This window comes from Rhipicephalus sanguineus, chromosome 4, assembly GCF_013339695.2.
Source record: "Rhipicephalus sanguineus isolate Rsan-2018 chromosome 4, BIME_Rsan_1.4, whole genome shotgun sequence".
NCBI classification, from domain to species: domain Eukaryota; kingdom Metazoa; phylum Arthropoda; class Arachnida; order Ixodida; family Ixodidae; genus Rhipicephalus; species Rhipicephalus sanguineus.
Genome location: NC_051179.1, coordinates 202390066 through 202396065, shown reverse-complemented (window position 1 = coordinate 202396065; position 6000 = coordinate 202390066).

Below are 6000 nucleotides of genomic sequence, written 5' to 3'. Positions count from 1 at the left end.
GCAGATGATATGATGTGTTCAAGTAATTTGCAAGGTATGCTGGTGAGTGAAATGGGCCTGTAATTTGATGGTATGGTTGAATCACCCGATTTGAATATTGGCGTCACGCGAGCGATTTTCCATGTGTCAGGCACACATCCAGTATCTATTGATTGTTGAAATAAAGCTGCAAAAACACGGGATATGACTGGCTTAGTGATTTTAAGTAACTTCGGACATATACCATCGGGTCCAGGTGATGAGTTGTTTGCAAGGCGTTCAATAGCCGATTCGATACCTTCTGGAGTGATCACGATGTCATTCATTGTGGCGTTAATGGAGTCAAATTTTAAATCGGCAGAAATGGGCTCCTCCTCAGTGAAAACAGATCCAAAGAACAAGTTGAGTTCTTCTGCAGCCTCTGACGGTGACAATAGTTTATCGTCTTTAGTTAGATGAATTGACTGTCCAGAACAATTCCCAGGATTTACCACTTTCCAAAATTTTTTAGTATTCTTCGTTAGCAGCGCAGGTAAATCTTCATTAAAAAATTTGTCTTTAGCTGTTTCTATTTCTTTGTCGCATAACTTTGCATAGTTTCTGTACTCTTCCCAATCGGCATCAGTGTCCGAAAATCTTGCTTTAGAATACAAGCGTTTTTTTTTGTTGATGCACCGCTGCGAGGTGAACCATGGGTTCTGAGTCGAAGATGTGATTTTTATTGTAGGAATGTATTGGTTTTTTAGTTGTAAGAGTTTCTGGTGAACCATTCGCCAGTTTTCATTAGTGTCACGAGAATGGAGGCTGGTGAGAAAGTGATCAGAGAAAGACGACAAGTCAGAGAGAAGGTGTTCTACGTCAGCTCGTTTGTAGTCGTACAATAATTTCTTTTGTTTCTTAAAGGCTACAGCGCACAAAGACGGAGACAACAGAAGAAAACACAGGACGAAGCGCCGAACTGCAACTGATACTTTATTCTCTGAAGGAGGAACCTTATATGCGCACATCGAGCCAATGAAAGCGATATTAGGCACAGCACCAACACGAGATAAAGTTACAACCAACCTAAACTCATTATTTTGCACACGGCCTAAGACATGTTTCCGTTCAAAAATTCTATCTCATTAGTGGAGAGGGTCACAGAGGGAGTACTCACGCAACTGTCTTTTTGGCGATCAATTTCATACGCTTCAATCACTTCACGTGTCAGCTTATCCTTTTCCTTTCCGATTACCGAGCACTGCCCGAAAAGTGGTTCACATGCACAAGTCCTGCAGTGCATTGACAACTGGCCTGATATGGCTGTCTTTCCTACCAAATTCTTATGCTCCCTGAGCCTATCGTTGATACATCTACCGGATTGTCCAATATATCTTTTCCCGCAGCTCAAGGGCAGCGAGTAGACTATACCTTCTTCACAGTCAACAAACCGCTCCCCATGTCTTTTGGTGCATCCTTCTTTTTTGTTGCCATCAGCGTTAACAAGCATACATAGTTTTGAAAGCTTGTTAGGGGCGGAGAAGACTACATCGACACCAGCACGCATACCTATCTTTTTGAGATTGTGCCCGACCTTATGCATGTGCGGCACTACTACTAACTTATCTTTCTTTTTCTTTATCGTCTGGCCTTGCTGATCACCACGCTTCATCTCCCTTAGCAGGACACGAGCCACCGAGTCAAGCATATGGCGCGGGTACCCAGCCGAGACCAGGCGAGTGGTTTGAGCAAAGAAGCTACTCTCTGTTGAATGCAAACAAGACTTCCGCAAAGAATTCCTTAGACACGACGCGATGATTCCCCTTTTGACAAGCTTTGTATGGTTTGAGGCGAAGGGTAGCAATGGTTTACTAGCCCTAGGCTCATAACACCAGCAAATATGTCCTGCTGTAAAATTCAACCTGAGGTCAAGAAACTTCAGAGAATTTTCCACCGGAAGTTCGTGCGTCAACTGCAGTGGCTTGAGACATTCGCTAACTAGGGCCAGCACACTCGAGGCAGACGTCATAAAATCCTCGGCGTCAGATTCCAAAACAACAAGGTAGTCATCGACATACCGAAATATGCGTTTCACATTCAACCCTTCTAAACGTTCACACAATATACGATCATAGTAGGCTAGATACAAGTCGCTTAAAAAAGGCGCAATGCTTGAACCGATACAAATCCCGTTTTTCTGAATGAAGGTCTTACCCTGCCATGTTATGAAAGTAGATGTCAGATAAAATTTTAAAAGTTCCAAAAAGGCCCCTTCATTCAAACCGGCTGTGTTCTGGAAACCAACCACACCGTGGTCGTCAATCGCGTTTTGAACGCAACTCATCAGCTGATTCTGCGGGATCGACTAAAAAAGATCCTTAATATCTATTGAAAAAGCCGAATTCCCTTCATTGTCAGAACTTAAAAAGTGAATGACCTGGTCTGAATTCTTGATTAAGAAAGGGTCATCAACTGTCAGAATCTTGAGCTTCTGCTGCAAGAACTTCGAAACTGACTTTTGCCATGCGCCATTCTCGGAAACGATGGCACGAAACGGGAACCCATTTTTATGGGTTTTGGCCGTAAAGAAAACTTCCAGGCTTAAGCTCTCTTTGCGTGCTATATCACGCGCGAGAGTGTCAAGCTTCATGCTGTCGCAAAGACGCAGAGCCTCTCTTTTAACTTTGGAGAGTTTTACATCATCTCGCCTAATGAAGAGCTCTCTTTGCGTGCTATATCACTCTCGCGCGTGATATAGCACGCAAAGAGAGCTTAGGCCTGGAAGTTTTCTTTACGGCCAAAACCCGTAAAAATGGGTTCCCGTTTCGTGCCATCGTTTCCGAGAATGGCGCATGGCAAAAGTCAGTTTCGAAGTTCTTGCAGCAGAAGCTCAAGATTCTGACAGTTGATGACCCTTTCTTAATCAAGAATTCAGAGCAGGTCATTCACTTTTTAAGTTCTGACAATGAAGGGAATTCGGCATTTTCAATAGATATTAAGGATCTTTTTTACTCAATCCCGCAGAATCAGCTGATGAGTTGCGTTCAAAACGCGATTGACGACCACGGTGTGGTTGGTTTCCAGAACACAGCCGGTTTGAATGAAGGGGCCTTTTTGGAACTTTTAAATTTTATCTGACATCTACTTTCATAACATGGCAAGGTAAGACCTTCATTCAGAAAAACGGGATTTGTATCGGTTCAAGCATTGCGCCTTTTTTAAGCGACTTGTATCTAGCCTACTATGATCGTATATTGTGTGAACGTTTAGAAGGGTTGAATGTGAAACGCATATTTCGGTATGTCGATGACTACCTTGTTGTTTTGGAATCTGACGCCGAGGATTTTATGACGTCTGCCTCGAGTGTGCTGGCCCTAGTTAGCGAATGTCTCAAGCCACTGCAGTTGACGCACGAACTTCCGGTGGAAAATTCTCTGAAGTTTCTTGACCTCAGGTTGAATTTTACAGCAGGACATATTTGCTGGTGTTATGAGCCTAGGGCTAGTAAACCATTGCTACCCTTCGCCTCAAACCATACAAAGCTTGTCAAAAGGGGAATCATCGCGTCGTGTCTAAGGAATTCTTTGCGGAAGTCTTGTTTGCATTCAACAGAGAGTAGCTTCTTTGCTCAAACCACTCGCCTGGTCTCGGCTGGGTACCCGCGCCATATGCTTGACTCGGTGGCTCGTGTCCTGCTAAGGAGATGAAGCGTGGTGATCAGCAAGGCCAGACGATAAAGAAAAGAAAGATAAGTTAGTAGTAGTGCCGTACATGCATAAGGTCGGGCACAATCTCAAAAAGATAGGTATGCGTGCTGGTGTCGATGTAGTCTTCTCCGCCCCTAACAAGCTTTCAAAACTATGTATGCTTGTTAACGCTGATGGCAACAAAAAAGAAGGATGCACCAAAAGACATGGGGAGCGGTTTGTTGACTGTGAAGAAGTTATAGTCTACTCACTGCCCTTGAGCTGCGGGAAAAGATATATTGGACAATCCGGTAGATGTATCAACGATAGGCTCAGGGAGCATAAGAATTTGGTAGGAAAGACAGCCATATCAGGCCACTTGTCAATGCACTGCAGGACTTGTGCATGTGAACCACTTTTCGGGCAGTGCTCGGTAATCGGAAAGGAAAAGGATAAGCTGACACGTGAAGTGATTGAAGCGTATGAAATTGATCGCCAAAAAGACAGTTGCGTGAGTGCTCCCTCTGTGACCCTCTCCACTAAGGAGATAGAATTTTTGAACGGAAACATGTCTTAGGCCGTGTGCAAAATAATGAGTGTTAGGTTGGTTGTAACTTTATCTCGTGTTGGTGCTGTGCCTAATATCGCTTTCATTGGCTCGATGTGCGCATATAAGGTTCCTCCTTCAGAGAATAAAGTATCAGTTGCAGTTCGGCGCTTCGTCCTGTGTTTTCTTCTGTTGTCCCCGTCTTTGTGCGCTGTAGCCTTTAAGATGCAATACCAACTAGCCCACCAAGCCATACTTGTGTTCTTTTGTTTTTCTGGCTTTACGACTTTTATCATGGCCTCGCAGTGCAGAACATTGTGGTCACTAATACATTCTAGTACATGGACGCGCATATTCTCCGGTTCGTTAGTGAGCACTAAATCAAGAACAGAACTTCCGCGTGTAGGGAGAGAAACCATTTGTGTCATGTTAAATAGCGAGAGCGTATCAAGGAATTCTATACATTCATTTTTCCTTGTACCGCCTATAGGTGTGCATGTCCGCCAGTCTATTCCTGGATAATTAAAATCTCCAGCTAATATTATTGGTGATGTTGGATGTTTGCATTGAACAAAACTAAGTGAGTCGTTGAGATTATCGAAAATTCGATAGAAGCGTCTGGCGGACGATAGCACACCCCGACGATACAAGTTACACCTTCCGACAATCGCAATACAATCCACAAAATTTCCAAGTGTGTGTCTCCGTCTAATAGTTGTGCCTGAAAATGACTTTTTACGGCAATCATTACGCCGCCACCACGCTGGTATGACCTGTCCTTTCTGAAGATATTGAAATCAGCGGACAAAGTGAGTTCGTCATTAGACACATCAGCATCTAACCACGTCTCCCTACCGAGGACTAGATCCGCACTGCAGCATTCAACGAATGTGGCAAGTTTATCTTGTTTGTTATAGATGCTGCGAAAATTCGATACAACAAGAGATAATGTATGCGTACAACAATTCCTGCGTCGAGCAGTGTTTACACGTGGTTCGTGCCTTGGTATTTCAGCAATTGTGCTGTCATTAGCATTTTCAAATCCGTACAATCTATTTCCCAGGAGGACCTTATCAAAGAGCAGCTTATACTTTTCACCAGTCCGCCACGGTGGTATAGCGGTTACGGTGCTCGGCTGCTGACCCGAAGGTCGCGGGTTCGATCCCGGCCGCGGCGGTCGCATTTCGATGGAGGCGAAATGGTAGAGGCCCGCGTACTTAGATTTAGGTGCACGTTAAAGAACACCAGATGGTCGAAATTTCCGGAGCCCTCCACTACGGCGTCTCTCATAATCATAGCGTGGTTTTGGGACGTTAAACCCCAGATATTATTATTATTATACTTTTCACCAGGCTTTCGTTCTACCTTTACGAAATCGCGAAGTTTCTTTCTTATCATCTGTATCCTTGGCGAGAAGTCCTCCTCTACCCAGACTCGGGGTGAAGATAACTTCTGCAGCTTGTAGGCGTTTCTTAGAATGTTACTCTTATCTTTGAAGTTCAAAAGTTTCACTACAATCGGCCGAACTCGATCATCTGCGACTCGCCCTACTCTGTGGGCACGTTCGATTTCACCCGGCTGAATGCCAAGGTGCTGTGTGACAAATTCACAAATTATTTTTTCTGTGTCCTTCCATTTTTCGGCTGTCTGCTCCGGAATACCTTTGAAAACCAGGTTATTCCTTCGCATTCTGTTATTCAGGTCGTCGACCAGTAAATCTCCTTGCTCTGTCTGTTTCGTTTCAAGGCTTTTCAACTGGGCGTGTGATTTTTGTAGGACTTCGTTCACGCTTGTGACATCTTTACGCAA